This window comes from Loxodonta africana, chromosome X (assembly GCF_030014295.1).
Source record: "Loxodonta africana isolate mLoxAfr1 chromosome X, mLoxAfr1.hap2, whole genome shotgun sequence".
Lineage (NCBI taxonomy): Eukaryota > Metazoa > Chordata > Mammalia > Proboscidea > Elephantidae > Loxodonta > Loxodonta africana.
In genome coordinates this window covers 160,487,649-160,506,951 of record NC_087369.1, presented here as the reverse complement: position 1 = coordinate 160,506,951, position 19,303 = coordinate 160,487,649, and positions in this window count along the sequence as shown.

The following is a 19,303-nucleotide window of genomic DNA, read 5'->3' as shown; positions in this document are numbered from 1 at the left end:
ACACATATAAAAGAACAGACTATGTATATGTGTGTGTATCTCTGTGTGTGTGTGTGTGTGTGTGTGTGTGTGTGTACTATGTAGTAGCAGAATTAACAGCAATAAGATATACTGGTAGACCATTTTTCCCTAGTTTGTGGTTATTTGTTTAGTTAGAACCAACAAAGACTTACATATTGAAATTGTAGAAAGATTACAGTCCAGGAGGAAAATGTTATTCTTGTTTACTTATTCACGTAGCTTGGACTGTAGTCTCAAGCCTCAAGCCTCTAAGATTCCATGAGTGTGAAGAGGCTGATTTCCTCTTTACACTTATATCCGTACCACCCCCACTGGGGGCCAGAAGACAGTGACAAGGCTGCCACTCTATAGGGGGCAAAAGCCCAAGCCAGGGTTCTTACTACTGACTGACATCCAGCAGCTTGTTAATTACATATTTCCATTAATGGGATGAATCCCATTGTCTTTCTGGATGACAGTCTCCCTTTCAATGCATAGATGTCTTATTTTGTTCTGTGCTCCTTAGCAACCCTACGACTGTGCTCTGACACTGTCACTTCCTTGCTAGTCTCAAAGCTACAAGAAAAAGGGGGGAGGATCGTTCTTGAACAACTATGGATCTTGCTGCACTTGAGTTTTTATCCCCTAAGTTTTTTTTAATCAAGTAATTATAAAAGAATTGTATTGACCAGGAACCTCTGGAGACGGCATACCTTTTCCATGGTAGCTTATTTTTTTAAAAGCCTCGTCACATCAGAATAACAATGTCTTCTCTCTTTGGAGTACAAATCAAAGGGCGATTTTGCCAACACACCCAGGATTGACTTCCATGGGCTCCCTTTGGCAAGGAGGCTTGCATTTGGCTAGGTGGAATTCTCCAGTAGGACCTTATTTCACACCTCACAGAACTGTTTTTATACATAAAAAAATACGAGTTGGCAGTCACAGAAACCACAACCTAGGGAGAAGCCGAAGGGGGTGGAGATTTGGGAAAATGGAAGTTCACTTATTTTCTTCAGAGTGAAGAACTGCAAAACTATGCCTGATAACCTAAAACATTTTATTAAAAAAAAAAACATTTTATTACAGTGTGGCATATACAAAGATTTCTCCACAACTCCTTTGCAGGCAGATAAGTTTTACAACTCCAGTAGAGGAAGTGACAAAACATCTCAGGCATGAGATTGAATTTGAAATAATAGACATACACCTGAAAGGAAAATGCTCATTTGGGAGAGATCTAGGGAAGAGGTAGAGATGAGGCTGAGGTTGAAGAAAAAGAATGGTGAGCATGTGAGAGGGCAACCATAATGTCAAACAGGCATGAACACTTAAAAGTTGGAATCATGTTTTTAAATTAGCTTTTTAAATGGATAGGGAGCTGGCGAGTAAGACGGAATACAGAAGTAACATACCTGAAACATTATGGATCCTTGATTTAAAGGAAAGGAGTTGTAGGCTGTATATTACTAATTTCCCCCAGTCATCACTTCACCAAGGTTATTAATCTTTAACATTTCATTGGTTTTATTCTATATCCACCTAATTGCTCTTTAAAGTAAATAGAATTTCTCCAACACATATCTGAATAATGCTGTGGACTTTGTTGCTCTGTCATCTTACACATAGAGAATACTTCTCTGCTATACAATCATGAAATGAATAAAGAGAAAACGCAAAGTTATTGTATTAGTTTTCTCTACTGGGTAACAAATTACCACAAACTTAATGTCTTAAAACACCCCCAATTTATTATCTCACAGTTTCTGTGGGTCAGGAATCTAGGCATGGCTTAGCTGGGTTCTCCACTCAGGGTCTCACAGAGGTAAAATCAAGGTGTTGGCTGGAACTGCAATCTCACTTGAGGCTCAGGGTCCTCTTCCAAGCTCACTGGTTGCTGGCAGAATTCAGTTCCTTGCCGTTGTAGGTCTGAGACCCTCTGCGCCTAGAGACTCCTCACTGTTCCCTGGAACGTGATGCTCTTCACAACATGACAGTTTATTTCTTCAAAGCCAACAGGAAAGAAACTCTCTCTGGCTTCAAACAACCCCCTTCAAGGAAGATTTGGACCCTCTTTAAAGGGCTTACCTGATTAGGTCAGGCCCACCCAGAATAATCTCCCTTTTGATTAATTCCAAGTCAAATGATTGGAGACCTTATTTACATCTGAAAAATCCCTTCATCATTACTATGGAATATAACCTAGTCATGGGAGTGAAATCTCTTTCTATTCACAAGTCCTGCCTACATTCAAGGGGAGGGGATTAAAGTGCGTGTGTACACCAAGGGGTGAAAATCTTGGAGGCCATCTTAGAATTCTGCCTACCACCGTTACTTAAATGGAGAGTTTTCTTTTCCCTCACTTTCTTTACTTTGCACATACCGAATGATTCATAAAGACATTTCTTTACAATGTCTACAGTAAGAACTGAGGTCCTTTGAGCATTTCTTTATGAAATTTTATCTTAATAACATTTTAGGTGGATTGACCCAGTGGCTGCAACAACAGGGTCAAGCATAACAACAATTGTAAGGATGGTGCAGGACTGGGCAGTGTTTCATTCTGTTGTGCATAGGGTCGCTATGAGTCGGAACCGACTCTACGACACCTAACAACAACAACAACATTTTAAAACCATTCCTAGGACTATTTTGGCCCCACACGGCTCTCTCTATAGAAACTCATATTCAAAACTTAGGTCTCCAAATCACAAGTTAAAGGGCAATTTTGCAAACACACTCAAAGTCGATTTTTATCAGCTTTCTTTGACAGGGGACAGCATTCGGCCTGGCGGAAATCTGCAGAAGGACCTGATTTTACACTTTACAGGCCTCTTATCTACATAGAAAACTGTAAGAGATGGTAGTCACAGAAACCACAATCTAGGGAGAAACCGAGGAGTGTGAAGTTTGGGGAAAATGGAGAATAGTAGTAATACTCACATGGACTTAACTGAGGAATGGTCAGTGTAAATGGCAACCGAGGCCAAAATTGACACAAGTGGAAACATGTGGTTGGCAAGGAGGTTTAAGAGTTACTGTCTAGGTGCATGAATTTTTAAGCAAAGAGCTTATCTCAGTTTTTTGTTTTTGCTTTCACCGAACAGGTGGGCAGCAGGCAGAGTAAACAGTGAGACAACTAGCTCTTATTTCTTCTGGGGAGATTAGGGCATCCGATATTCACTTTGCATGGTATATATTGATAAGCCTTTAGCTCTTATCTCTTTGGATATTGATGTTAAGCCAAATAAAGCTATTTCTTTTCCATCTTCCTGCCATACACACATACACGCATACATGCACATACATGTGCATCGGCATTGTTGTTGGGTACTGTTAAGTCAATTCCTACTCATTGTGACCATGGAGCCAGTGGAGATTATGGATACATTTGAATTATAGTGTTGGTAAAGAATATTGAATATACCATGGACTGCCAAAAGAATGAACAAATCTGTCTTGGAAGAAGTACAACCAGAATGATCCTTAGAAGCAAGCATGGTAAGACTATGTCTCACATACTTTGGACGTGTTGTCAGGAGGGATGAGTCCCTGGAGAAGGACATCATGCTAGGTAAATTAGGTCAGTGAAAAAGAGGAAGACCCTCAGTAAGATGGATTGACACAGTGGTAGCAACAACAGGCTCAAACAAAGCAACGATTGTGAGGATGATGCAGGACGGGCAGTGCTTCATTCTGTTGCACATAGGGTCACTATGAGTTGGAACCAACGCGATGGCACCTAACAACAACAACAACAAGTTTTCTAGGGTTTTTCGTTCTTATCTTTATGGACTGTGTCTAACAACAAGAACAGTGTGTACAGTGGGTAAGAAGATCACATCTAGATTCAGCATAGACTCGAACGTAGATTCCAACACTTATTAGCTCAGTGACCTTGCTTAAGATATTGTACCTCTGTGAATATCAGTTTCCCTATCTGTAAAAAGAAAATAAATAATCTCCCAGGGTTGATATGAGGAATAAATGAGATACCATGGGAAGCTCCTAATATGCCGTTTGTCACATACCACATGGAAATTGTTCCTATCTATTAGTAATATTACCCTTTTCCTTCTTATTATTATATGAAAATACCTTTCAGGTAAAGCTCAGAGACAGCTCAGAACCTAAAGAGAGGAACTGGCCATGTTTGGAGTATTCTTTGGGGGCGGGGAGGGGGTGGTTGCAGATGATAGAAAAGATGACTTGACATAAAGTGAGGACCCTTTGTCTTCTTTACTGCTTAAATAATGTATGGCCAGCATCCTGACCCCCTGCCGCAGAAAATCGTCTCCATTTAATGACGGAGTGCTTGGGTACTTATGGTGTTAGTATCACTGATTGAAGGGCTTCTTCCTTTCATCATAAATGTCAAGATCCTGATGATTTTTTTTAAAACTCCACAAACATCTTTTACCTGCCTATGCCGAGGGAGAAGGAAGCATCTAGGACAAGAAAACAGAGTGCAAAGAAAAGAGCAGAGAGACTTGGGATTATTTTTTTTCCCAGTCAGTCCTAAACCTAATAATTTTCCTTGCCTCAATTGCCATTTCATTTGGTCTCTTTAATATTTCCCCTTTTGAAATATATAATGAAATGCTCTAAGTCCTCATGGTGAGCTCTGTTGCTGGGGGTGCTGCTCGTTAGTTCACTTGAGGTCATGTGTATTTGCGTCTCATTTACATGGCAGATAATGAAGAGATTTCTAAAATGTGATAGAGACATCTACTAACAGTGTTAGATGATTTCAGAAATGGTGGGAGAAATGAAACCTGCGCTTGCTTTTACCTGTTCTCATGGCCACTTTGATTCTGTCATGTACGTTTATCCCAAAACAATTCTCTGAAATTACAGCAGTAGACAAAGGAATTTTAAAATATATTGGGAAGTATTCTGTAACACTGTCCCTTGTATAAGGGAAGAGCCAAGAAGGGCTGGGAAGAGATGGAGCCTCCCTTTTTGTAGAAGCAAGTGGGTGTCCCTGAGGGATGAAATGAACTCCAGCTCCCTAAAAAAAAAAAAAAAATTTTTTTTTGAGTAGCATAATTCCTTCATTTAATTTAATAAATAGATGATATTCAACCATCTTCTCACATGTGTTATAGGGTTTCATCATGAAAACTACTGTTCCTCGTGGCCTCTCAAGTCCCTTCTAACTTGAAATTCCATGACTTTCATTATAAACATGCGGTTGAATTCTCATGGTGGGGGGCTTTCAATGGATTTCCTGAGTTTACAGCTTTTAGGAAGAAAGGAGTTAAACAGTAGGCAGCTCTGAATTACACCAGGCCTTATCCTACACCAAAAGGGCTGCTGAGATTTGATGGCACTTTTCTGAGTTAGAGATTTCTTCTCTCTGCCCCTTCCCTCCAGGGGCGGATTAACCAGTAAGCAAGGTACTCACGGGCTCACATTAAGCAAGGTTTACTTACTAATCTGTAGTGCACAATTTCACGTGAGTTTCACCATGTGAAATTGTGCACTACACTCAAGTAAGTAAGCACAAGGAAACCCTTGCATTCCTTGCTTATTGAGTAATCCATCCCTCCTTCCTTCCCCTCCCACGGGATGAAAACAAATTCACTGTTTCCCCCAAACTGATCAGTTTAATGATTAGATGACCTTACACTCTTTCCTCATCACTTCAAGTCGAGAAGTGTCTTTAACTTCAAGAACAGACCACAATATAACACCCAGACAGAGTGGGCCTTTTATTACACAGTTTCATGCTTTGAGCTTCTTGAAAATCAGGGTGAACTTTGAGGGACAGCCAGTAATCTTCCAGGTAATCTATAGCACACCGTACTGTACTTTTCTAGCCAAGAGGGGTGGGGCAGGTGGGGGATGAGGAAACTCTGTTCAAAAGAGACATAGAATATTGCATTATCTAGTCCAACCCACTTTTTGTACAGTTGGGGAAAATGAGGCCCAGAGAAGAGAAGTGACATAATTAAGCTCATACAGCAAGTTAGTGGGCAGGATGAGTAATAACAATCAAAGACTACCAACAATCCAAAAACCAAACGCATTGCTGTAGAGTCAATTCCGACTCATAGCGACCCTATAGGACAGACTAGAACTGCCCCATAGGGTTTCCAAGGAGTGGCTGGTGGATTCGAACTGCTGACCTTCGATTAGTAGCCAAGCCCTAACATAAGTAATTATTATCAAAGTATGGAAGTTGTATTTTTAACATCAAGGCTGAAAAAGAATATGGATGTTTCCAGACTGTTTGACCATGAGACCTTGTTCTTATTGTTTGCAAGGCTTCAAACCGATTTGGTGCAGTTCAAACTCCTGCGGAGAATTTGCATTTCTAATAAGTTCCCAGGTGATGCTAATGATGCTGGTTAGGGATCAGCTCTGAGAACCACTAGTAAAGCAGTGGTTCTCAAAATTTATTATACATAAGAATCACCTGGGGATCTTGTTTAACTGTAAATTCTGATTCAGTATATCTGGAGTGGAACTGCAAATTCTCAGGAACAAACCAGTACGAAGCCCTGGTTGTTGGTAAACAGGAATACGTGCCCATGATAAAAGGAGGGATGGGTATGTTAAGTTACACATTGCAGGTGTAATTAAGGTTAAAAAAAAAGTTGTTACCGATGTGGCTCCAACTCATGGCAAGCGACCCCAAGTGTGCAGAGTAGCACTGCCCCATAGGGTTTCCAAGGCTGTGACCTTCAAGAAGCAGATCACCAGTCCTGTCTTCCAAGGCACCTCTGTGTGGATTAGAGCTGCCAACCTTTCAGCTGGCACTCCAACCTTTTGGTTAGCAGCCGAATGTGTTAACCCTTTGCACCACATAGGAACTCCTTGTAATTAAGTTGTTGTTGTTGTTAGTTGCCGTTGAGTCAATTCTGCACCAGAGGGTTTTCAAGGCTGTGACTTTTGGAAAGCAGATTGCCAGGCCTGTCTCCCGAGGCACCTCTGGGAGGGTTTGAACCTTCAGCTTTTCAGCTAGTAGTTGAGGGCTTAACCATTTGTGACACCCAGGGATCTTAAAATAACTGCCAACCTTTTGATTAGCAGCTGAGCTCTTAACAACTGTGCCACCAGGGTCCTGAAGAGGGATCACATGAAGATCATGAGAAGAAATGATGAACATTCTCTAGAGAAAGGTAATTAATAGCTTATGTTTACATGTACAGGTTATAGATTTATAAATTGCAATGTGTTTTAACATATTTAATCAAATTTAAACCTCACATCTACCCTGTAAGTGGTCCCATTTTATAGATGAGTAAATCAAGGCTCCAAGAAGTTAAGGACAAATAGCTTTTCTTGAAGTGACTGGACAACATTTAGAAAAAAGAGGTGAAAAAGAAAGATGTGCAAAGAGGACAGAGGTGTGTATGTGTACAGATGGGAGATTATGTGAGGTGCAACTAAGCAATTAAAGATGAGAAAGTAAACAAATGTAGATAATTAGTTTTTTTTTTAGGTGGAAGAAAGGAGTTGGTGCGAAACAGAGAGGTCAGTTCTTTGTCCTAGCCAGCAGGGGGCACAGAACATTCACAAATCAATTTCCTCATCTGTAAAATGGGGATGAGATCTCTCACTTGTAAGTTTCTTGAGAAGACTAGATGAAATAATGTAAGTAAAGCATGTGATGGGCATCATGCCTGGCCTGTGGTAGGGCCTCAATAAGTGTTACTTCACCCTCCGCGCCCCTCCCCATTCCTTGACATTTCCAGTACACCAGAATGAGACTCCCTTTCTTGAAAGCTCTTAACCATCCCACTATGCTATTATTACCAACCACTTGAAGGTTCCCTATTGTTAGGCTTTTTAACCTTATGACAAGGGAATGAGGGAGGAGAGATAATTCTCAGAGGTTGTTTTCCTACCACAGACCTTCTTCCTCTTCTGTTTTGTTTTTCTCTCATGATTATATTTCCCCTCTCTCCATATGACCCCTCTCCTCATAGTTTGTAATGTTCAAAGACCAGCAAAGCATAGGTGTCCTTTAAAATAATCTCTTTTTATTTCATGTTTCCAGTGATTAAAGCCTTTTTCTGTTCATTCCTTCATTTGATTCTCATAATCGCTCAGTGAAATAGGCAGACCATTGGTTTGATCCCCCACTGGACAGATAAGAAAACTGAGATTCAAAAGAGGCTCATGACTTACCTGAAGTCACACAGCAAGTAAATGGCAGAACTGGGACTAGAACCAAGGTCATCTGACTCTAAATCCTTCTGTATTTGAAATACATCAAGTCATTAACCGTGCATACAAAACAAAAAGGGCACTGCTGAAACTACAACAATGCCTTTTTTTTTTTTTTGAGATGCAAATGTAACTGCTCTCTATTCAATAGAGAGTAGTCATTTTGGAGAAGGCTATTTCCACCATCATTATAAATAGTTCCAAACGTTTTTTTCTGTGCTTATAAAAATGGTGCCCTGAACCTTCTTTTCTTTTTCCCTTAGTACTGTGTTGCATGCTGCAGATTTTTTTCTTTAACCCTGTCTCTAAGAGGACTTCTAAGGAAGTTAATGTCTAGAGTGAGGTTTGCTTTCAAGATGTGAATAAAGTAGGACAGTCTTGAGGTTTTTAGGTCAGTCCATCAAGTATAAAGCCCAATACCTTCTGACATGAAAATTCTGCTCAGTATATCCTTTCATATTAATGGCAGAAATAAAAATGTGGCTACACGCACCAATATTTAATCTTTTCCATTTTTATTTTCTTTTACTATAATGATTAATCTCTTATTCGAATAAAGTAACTGTGAGGCCACTGCATGTGGACATAGTATTCCCAAAACCAAATATTTTTATGGCACTGGGTTTTGGGGTACCTAGTTTAAACAAATTTTTTGTTAATTTCATTAAGAATTTTCTATGAACGAATGGAATATGTATTCAAAGATTAACAATATCTGTGCCAACACTTCATTCAGTGGCTGTGGCAATGGTTTGATAAAGCCCTATCTATGGAACAGAGTTGAAAAATGGACCTGTGTATGCATGAAAAGTTTAGCACACGAAGTAGCACTTAAAATCAGTGGGGGAGGGGAAGGAGAATGAGCATTTTAGGAAATGTTGTAGGGACAATTACCTATTTTTTTAAGCTTTTTAAAAATTTTGTGGTACAAATAAAATTATAAGAAAATATTTCAACATTTTTTACATATACAATTCAGTGACTTAATTACATTCAGTATGTTGTGCAACCATTACCACTATTCCCTTCCAAATTTTTCCCGCACCCTTAACAAACTGAGTTTCCCCTAGGCAATGACTGACATTGGCTATTCACTTGAGAAAACAAAATAGTTAGATCCCTATCTCATTCCATATACAAAAATAAATTCCAGATGGTTTAAAGAATGAAATATAAATATAAATCATTATATGAAAGCATAGGACAGTATCTCCGTATTCTTGAAAGTGGGAAAGGCCCTCTTAAAAGCAAGGCAAAAACCCCTAAGTCATAAAAGACAAGATAAACAAAGTTGATTACCATATTTTTATACAAATAATGCACACATTCCAAAGTCATGGAAGCTTCATAAACACATCCAAATGCCCTGAGGGACGGAATTAATGGGCTGAGGGCTGGGGACCATGTTCTCAGGGGACATCTAGATCAATTGGCATAATATAGTTTATAAAGAAAATGTTCTACATCCTACATTGGTGAGTAGCGTCTGGGGTCTTAAAAGCTTAAGAGCGGCCATCTAAGATACTCCACTGGTCTCACCCCTTCTGGAGCAAGGGAGAATGAAGAAAACTAAAGACACAAGGGCAAGGTTAGTCCAAAAGACTAATGAGCCACAACTACCACAGTCTCCACCAGACTGCGTCCACTACTGACTGCTCTAACAGAGATCACAACAGAGGGTCCCGGACAAAGCTGGAGAAAAATGTAGAACAAAATTCTAACTCACAGAAAAAGACCTGACTCACTGGCCTGACAGAGACTGGAGAAACCCCAAGAGTATGGCCTCCAGACACCCTTACAGCTCAGTAATGAAGTCACTCCTGACGTTCACCCTGCAGCTAAAGATTAGACAGTCCCATAAAACAAAATGAGACTAAAGGGGCACACCAGCCCAGGGGCAAGAACTACAATGCAGGAGGGAACAGGAAAGCTTGGACTAATGGAAATGAAGAACCCAAGGTCAAGAAAAGGAGAGTGTTGACATGTTGCGGGGTTGACAAGCAATGTCACAAAACAATATGTGTGTTAATTGTTTAATGAGAAACCAATTTGCTCTGTAAACCTTCCTCTAAGGCACAATAGTCAAAAAAATAATAATAATGCACGCCTTCTACGTTTGTTTGCCAACTGCACCCTAGCTCCCACAAAATATTTTCATAAGTATGCTATGCTAAATTTTTTACAGCAACATGTAAAAAAATTTAGCATAGCGGCACTTATGAAAATATCTGAGGGGGGGAAGGTCAAGGTCACGGTTGGCAAACAAATGTAGAATGCGCGTGTTATTTGCATAAAAATACAGTACATAAAAATTTTAAAGTTCTGGAAATAAAAAGGAGCCCTGGTGGCACAGTGGTTAAGAGCTATGGCTGCTAACCAAAAGGTCAGCAATTTGAATCCACCAGCCTCTCCTTGGAAACCCTATGAAGCAGTTCTACTCTGTCCTATAGGGTCGCTATGAGTCAGGAGTAACTCAACAGCAACAGGTTTGGTTTTTGTTTTTGGTTTTGGCACATAAAAAGACACACTAAGCAAAGTTAAAAGACAAGTTACAAATTATGAAAATTTTTTGTAATATATGTGACAAATAATTGATATCTGGGATATATAAAGCATTCCAGTAAATCAATAAGGAACAAAGAATCCATCAGAAGAATAAACAAGGGATATGAACAAGCAATTCACAGAAAGGGAAAACCAAAGGCCAATAAACATATGAAAAGATACCAAACTTCACCAATAGCCAGAATTTTTTAACATAAAATGAAGACTACTTTTTACATTAACCAAATTGGCAACAATTAAAAAGATAGAATAACCGTTTTGGACAAAGGTATAGGGAAAGGGCACTCATACACTACCGGTGATAATGTCAATTGATTCAGTCACTTTAAAGGGAAATACGGCAATATTTTAAATGTGCTGCATACCCCATGTCTTAGTTATCTAGTGCTGCTGTAACAGAAATACCACCAGTGGATAACTTTAGCAAACAGAAATTTATTTTCTCACAGTTTAGGAGGCTGGAAGTCCAAATTCAGGGCACCGACTCTAGGGCAAGTCTTTCACTCTCTGTAGGCTCTGGAGGAAGGTCCTTGTCTCTTTTGAGCTTCTGCTCCTGGGTGATCTTCATATTATTTGGCATCTCCCTTCTCCCATCTCTGTTTTCTTGCTTGTCCTAATCTGCTCTTTTTAGATCTCAGAAGAGATTGACTTAAGACCCACTCTATACTAATCCTGTCTCATCAAGAAAACCCATTCCCAAATAGGATTATAACCACAGATATACGGGTTGGGATTTACAACATGTATTTTAGGGGTACACGATTCAATCCATAATGCCCCATGGCCCAACAATTCCATCTCCACATAGTTATCCTGGGGAAATATTGACACATATTTGCATAAAGGGGATTGCCTAGGATGTTCAATGCAACATTACTTACAAGAGTGACCAATTGGAAACAACCTAAATATCCATCAGTATAGAAATGGATAAATAAACTGTGGTCCATCCACACAATGGAATATTATATAGTAGTTTAAACTGACCACGTAAGTTTACGAGAGAGAGAGAGAAGGTAGATACATATGTAGCAACATGAAAAGATATCCAAGATACCTGTTAGGTGAAAAAAGCTATTCATGGAAGAATATATAGAAAATCGTCAATTTTATGTAAAAATTTACTATATATGCACATGTTGTTGCTGTTGTTAGGTGCCGTCAAGTCAGTTCTGACTCATAGCCACCCTATGCACAACAGAATGAAACACTTCCCGGTCCTGAGCCATCCTTACAATCATTGTTATGCTTGAGCTCATTGTTGCAGCCACTGTGTCAATCCACCTCGTTGAGGGTCTTCCTCTTTTCCACTGACCCTGTTCTCTGCCAAGCATGATGTCCTTCTCCAGAACTGATCACTCCTGACAACATGTCCAAAGTATGTAAGACGCAGTCTCGTCATCCTTGCCTCTAAGGAGCATTCTGGTTGTACTTCTTCTAAGACAGATTTTTTCTTTTTTTGGCAGTCCATGGTATATTCAATATTCTTCGCCACCACATTTCAAAGGAATCAATTCTTCTTCGGTCTTCCTTATTCATTGTCCAGCTTTCACATGCATATGACCCAATTGAAAATACCATCCCTTGGGTCAGGCACACCTCAGTCTTCAAGGTGACATCTTTGATCTTTGACACTTTAAAGAGGTCCTTTGCAGCAGATTTGCCCAATGCAATTGTCTTTTGACATCTTGACGGCTGCTTCCATGGCTGTTGACTGTGGTAGATCCAAGTAAAATGAAATCCTTGACAACTTCAATCTTTCCTCTGTTGGTCATGATGTTGCTCATGGGTCCAATTGTGAGGATTTTTGTTTTCTTTATGTTGAGGTGCAATCCATACTGAAGGCTGTGGTCTTTGGTCTTCATTAGTAAGTGCTTCAAGTCCTCTTCACTTTCAGCAAGCAAGGTTGTGTCATCTGCATAATGCAGGTTGCTAATAAGTCTTCCTCCAATCCTGATGCCCTGTTCTACTTCATATAGTCCAGCTTGGGTATTATTTGCTCAGCATACAGATTGAATAGGTATGCTGAAAGAATACAACCCTGACACACACCTTTCCTGATTTTAAGCCAATCCGTATCCCCTTGTTCTGTCCAAACAACTGCCTCTTGATCTATGTAAAGGTTCCTCATGAGCACAATTAACTGTTCTGGAACTCCCATTCTTTGCAATGTTATCCATAGTTTGTTATGATCCACACAGTCGAATGCCTTTGCATAGTCAATAAAACACAGGTAAACATCCTTCTGGTATTCTCTGCTTTCAGCCAGGATCCACCTGACATCAGCAGTAATATCCCAGGTTCGACGTCCTTTTCTGAATCTAGGCTGAATTTCTGGCAGTTCCCTGTCGATATACTGCTGCAGCCACTTTTGAATGATCTTCAGCAAAATTTTGCTTGCGTGGGATATTAATGATATTGTTCTATAATTTCCACATTCGGTTGGATCACCTTTCTTGGGAATAGGCATAAATATGGATCTCTTCCAGTCAGTTGGCCAGGAAGCTGTCTTCCATATTTCCTGGCATAGACGAGTGAGCACCTTGAGCACTGCATCTGTTTGTTGAAACATCTCAATTGATATTCCATCAATTCCTGGAGCCTTGTTTTTCACCAATGCCTTCAGAGCAGCTTGGACTTCTTCCTTCAGTACCATTGGTTCCTGATCATATGCCACCTCTTGAAATGGTTGAATAGCGACTAATTCTTTTTGGTATAATGACTGTGTATTCCTTCCATCTTCTTTTGATGCTTCCTGCATCGTTTAATATTTTCCCCATGGAATCCTTCACTCGAGGCTTAAATTTTTTCTTCAGTTCTTTCAGCTTGAGAAACGCCGAGGGTGTTCTTCCCTTTTGGTTTTCCATCTCCAGCTCTTTGCACATGTCATTATAATGCTTTACTTTGTCTTCTTGAGCCGGCCTTTGAAATCTTCTGTTCAGTTCTTTTACTTCACCAATTCTTCCTTTTGCTTTAGCTGCTCGACGCTCAAGAGCAAGTTTCAGAGTCTCCTCTGACATCCTTCTTGGTCTTTTCTTTCTTTCCTTTCTTTTCAATGACCTCTTCCTTTCTTCACGTATGATGTCCTTGATGTCATTCCACAACTCGTCTGGTCTTCGGTCACTAGTGTTCAATGCGTCAAATCTATTCTTGAGATGGTCTCTAAATTCAGGTGGGATATACTCAAGGTCATATTTTGGCTCTCGTGGACTTGCTCTGATTTTCTTCAGTTTCAGCTTGGACGTGCATATGAGCAATTGACGGTCTGTTCCACAGTCTGCCCCAGCCTTGTTCTGACTGATAATATTCAGCTTTTCCATCATCTCTTTCCACAGAAGTAGTCAATTTGATTTCTGTGTGTTCCATCTGGTGAGGTCCATGTGTATAGTCACCGTTTCTGTTGGTGAAAGAAGGTATTGGCAATGAAGAAGTCGTTGGTGTTGCAAAATTCTATCGTTTGATCTCTGGCATTGTTTCTATCACCAAGGCCATATTTTACAACTACTGACCCTTCTTTGTTTCCAACTTTTGTATTCCCATTGCCAGTAATTATCAATGCGTCTTGATTGCATGTTCGATCAATTTCAGACTGCAGCAGCTGAGAAAAATCTTCTGTTTCTTCATCTTTGGCCCTAGTGGTTGGTGCGTAAATTTGAATAATAGTCGTATTAACTGGTCTTCCTTGTAGGTGTATGGATATTATCCTATCGCTGACAGCGTTGTACTTCAGGATAGATCTTGAAACATTCTTTTTGACGATGAATGCAACACCATTCCTCTTCGACTTGTCATTCCCAGCATAGTAGACTATATGATTGTCCGATTCAAAATGGCCAATACCAGTCCATTTCAGCTCACTAATGCCTACGATATCAATGTTCATGCATTCCATTTCATTTTTCACGATTTCCAATTTTCCTAGATTCATACTTCTTACATTCCAGTTCCAATTATTAATGGATGTTTGCAGCTGTTCCTTCTCATTTTGAGTCATGCCACATCAGCAAATGAAGGTCCCGGAAGCTTTACTCCACCCACATCATTACGGTTGACTCTACTTTGAGGAGGCAGCTCTTCCCCAGTCATCTTTTGAGTGCCTTCCAACCTGGGGGGCTCATCTTCCAGCACTATGTCAGACAATGTTCCGCTGCTATTCATAAGGTTTTCACTGGCTAATGTTTTTCAGAAGTAGACTGCCGGGTCCTTCTTCCTAGTCTGTTTTAGTCTGGAAGCTCAGCTGAAACTTGTCCTCCATGGGTGACCCTGCTAGTATCCGAATACCGGTGGCACAGCTTCCAGAATCACAGCAAGACGCAAGCCCCCACAGTACGACAAACTGACAGACATATGGGGGATATATGCACATACAGCTTTGTAAATGCAGAGAATCATTTCTGGAAGGTGACACAACAAACAGTAACAGTGATTCCTTCTGAAGAAGGGGTTTGGGACAAAGTCTGAATATAACATTGCTATTAATAGAAACTTTTTACATGAAAATGTTTTCATTTGTTGATTAAGTAGTTTTTTAATGATGAAAGCACTCAATGAAAATGCTGCTACAACCCTCTAAGGAAGTATACCCCCACCTATTCCCCACTTGAGAGTAAATGAACTAAACAGTGAAAGGAGGAGAAAATCCCCACAGGTATTTAAAGCCTAGAATCAATTCTTCATAATGAAGTACAATGGTAATTATAATCCCTCACTACCCCTGCCCTAAAATATTTCTTCCACTCTACTCCTTTAGATTTAGACATTGACTCAAGTCAACCGTTGTGTGAAATGCAAATGTATCACCTTCTAGAGACTGAGCTCCATGAGGGCAGGGACCATGTCTATCTTAGTCATCTTGGTGTCTCTGGCTTAACAGAGTCCCCAGTACCTGGATGTGTTTGCTAGAGGGTACTTCTAAGCTAATTGAGCCTGGGACCCCTTATTGCCACAAACTGCTCTGTTCTACTTCTAGTACATTTATTCAACAGATATTTATAAGGCCCCTCGTATGTGCTTGCCATTGTACATTAAATATCTGTTATGTAATTGTCGAATGAATACATAAAAAAGCCTCATTAGCACCCATTCACACAGTAGCATCAAAGTGGGTTCATTTATCAGCTTAGCTGATAAATGGGAAGGAACAGACAAATGGGGACATAACACAGTATACAATGATTGAGTGAAGGAGACACATGTGACCTCCCTGGAAGGCCACATGAGGAAGGGTGCTCGCTTGGAGGCAGGCACTTCTCTGGTACCTCGTTGCTAACACTGTGAGCAGAGTAACACATACTCCTTAACGTACATACTCATTCGACAGCTAGATGCCTTAGTCCCCGTCCCTAAGGAGAGCATATGGCTGGCGTGCATTGAGTATTTTATGGTGATGGAAAACTTGACAATGGATACTGGGGATGGTTGCACAACATGTAATTGGTGTCACTGAAATGTACATGTAAAAAATGTTGAATTGGCAAATGTTGTGTTATAGATATATTTTTACAACAACAACAACAAAAGAAAACTACTGCTAGTTGTGAAATGTCAGGCAAGTTGCCTGACCTCTCTGAGTCTCAGGGAAATGGGGATGATTTTGCCTCTGACCGAGAGAGTTATTCTGCAGTTTTAAAACACTCTCTTGTTAAATGCCTGGTGCTTAGTAAGTGATCAGTAGTTGACAATTGTCATTATTATTAATCTTACACCCTTAATACAGCATAACTGGAGTGGAAGTGGGAAAGACACTGAGGTGATTACCTCTAATCCAAAGCAGAGTGAAATGTGTACGACCATGGAGATTGGGCCACAAAGTTGCCGACTAGAAGAAAAAATAGTCTCCTCCAACTAACTGCAGGTTGGAGAAGGCTTCCCAGAGAACGTGGCATATAAATTGGGCCTGAGAGGACAAGGAGGATTTCCATAAGTAGAGAAAGTTAAGCTATGTGGCTGTGTACTCTCTTGCCCTATAAACACAAAGGTATTTCTGTACCAGATACAGAATGGAATTGGTTAGGGTGATAAAGAAAAGGAGAGAAACACAGTTAAGATTATGTCCCTATAACAGAAAACATACATTTTGGCAGTGAATAAATGGATCATCATGAATTACTTGCTTTATCCAGTCTCAGGCAAAGAAAATAAAAAAAAGAATTGGAGCTGAATATCAGGTTAAAATAATTTTACTAGAAGGATGGTTTTGATTGTGAGAAAATCTCCAAAGGAAAAGAAAAGAATCCTTTCCTTGTGTACTCTATTAACTAGAAAATATCTTGGACACATTTGAATTCTTTTGATTGCCTGATTGAATGAAAAGTTCTAAAACAAAAATGGAGAACATTCCTTTGGAAACTTTACTCTGGCAGTCTAGACGGTAGCCCTCCCCATACACATCTCCACTTTCTGTACAACAAACATAAATTAAATCCTACTGCCCAATGAGGCCTTTGTACTGTGCACTGGCTCATACTCTGTTTCATGGGTGATGCATTGCTCAAGTAAATTTCAGGTTCTCTGAGGTCAGAAATGTCATCATCTATCCTCAGAATTCAGCACTATTTATTATAGGCACAGAGGAGGTGGTTTCCTTAGCTTGGGTTTTTCCTCTCAGTCATCTGTCCAGTCCTTCTAAGTCTTCATTATTAGGTGATACAAACCCCCTCCCTCCCCCCCAAAAAATCCCATTGCCATTGAGTCAATTCTGACTCATAGCAACCCTATGGGATAGAGTAGAACTGCCCCATAGGGTTTGCAAGGCTATAATCTTTACAGCAGCAGACTGCCACATCTTTCTCCTGCAGAGCCGCTGGTGGGTTTGAACCACCAACATTTTGGTTAGCAGCTGAGCACTTGACCGCTGTGTGACCAGGGCTCCTAAATTAGATGACACAGTTGAGTGAAAAAAAGACTTTACTTATGCACATGCTAATTGTTTTCTGGGTTGCTGATTTTAGCCCGAGTTTGTAACTGTCGGTGGACAGGGAATAGCATCATGTTGGGCTCCTCCAGAATACACAGTGATGGGTTTTCCTCAAGACCTGAGAGGAGTAAAAATATAGAATTTGAGCAAATTCCTAGAGGTGCAGTACCTCAATTTCAAGGACAGAGAAGAAGCCAGAAGGGTTGCTTTATACAGTTAGGATTGGGTCATCCAAAAGGCCTTCACACAGCCTGAATCAATCAAAGTTCTGCCCTGTGGCACGGTATAACCTGTGAGCATTGGAGAGGGAAATGGCTTCCCTCTGCCCGAAAGGGCAGGTCTTAGCCAGTGGCTGCTGAGAGGGCCCAGTAGGGGCTCTGAACATTCCACAAGTGGAACTGATTGGGTAATCAGAGTGTGGCTTGGAGGAGGGGTGCAGAGCGTGATTTGTCAGTTGTGAGAGACCACCTTTCAGCTTCTTCTTCTTTTCCAGAAGGTTAACTGTACCTTTAATTAACTGTGGAAACTTGTCACAGGGCTGACTGCTGACCTTTTGGTTAGCAGCTGTAGCACTTAACCACTACGCCACCAGGGTTTCCTGTCACAGGGCAGCTTATGAAAAATGCAGAATCCCAGGTTCCACCTTGAACTAGATCCCCGGGGGGTTCCTATACACGGTCAAGTTTGAGAATCACTGATTCTCTGGGCCTCTTGGCCTGTTTTCTTCTCTGTTAAAGGGGGTGAGGACATTAACTGGTCTGTGAGATTGGCTGCGGAAAGCCAATGAGATCATCTGGGGCAGCAGTGTGCTGGAACCGACTGTTAAATTTTCAGGGATTTTGCAAACCAGTTGTTAAGCCGTCCGGTAGCTTGAAATCAGGCCATGGTGGGGATGTTTATACCATCTAAATCTGCGGACCCTACCAGGGCTTGTTGCTTGAGCTTCAGAGACCCGGTTTACCTGCATCCCACTGTAGAGGCCTTGTACAGGCTAAAGCTAAGACCTGTGGGCTGGGGAGTCTGTGGCAGCCAGCACATGAAGGACAGTTGCAGGTCCCAATGGGTGTCCAGAAGTGAGGGTGCCAGCTTACGTTTGGCCCTTAGTTTCTGAATTCCAAAACAGGGGAAGTAAGGGCACTAAAAGACAGGCTTCCCAGAATCAACCAGAGATTCTCCATTGGGCTTCCCTCGGTTCCTTGGAGCCTGTGCTCAACAGCTGGAGCTCATTACTGCATCCCTTACCAGTTAGCTGCTCAAAGGCCTTGTTCTGTTCCACTGCAGAGGGTCTGCACTTCGGCAGCAAGGGAAACCAGGCCCAGCCCAGCACCACCGGGCCCTGTCCTGGGAACCTTTGAAAACAAATTTTTGAATCATTAAGGAAATGAAAGTGAAAAACAAACCCTGAGAGAGGAGAAAATCTGCCTGCTGGCTAGTTCACCTAATGCAAATAGCATGTTAACGGGACATTAAGATCAAACCAAAAAGAAAGGAGCACTTTAGCCATCCACCCTTCCAGTTGGCACAGCGCAAAGACGAGCTACGTGGTAGTGGAACACGTGTGCCCTTCGGCTTCTTTGCAGAAGGATGCTCTGTCTCTCAGAGGTACCATGACCATTTGGTGAGCCCGAGGTTGCTATGGTGGCT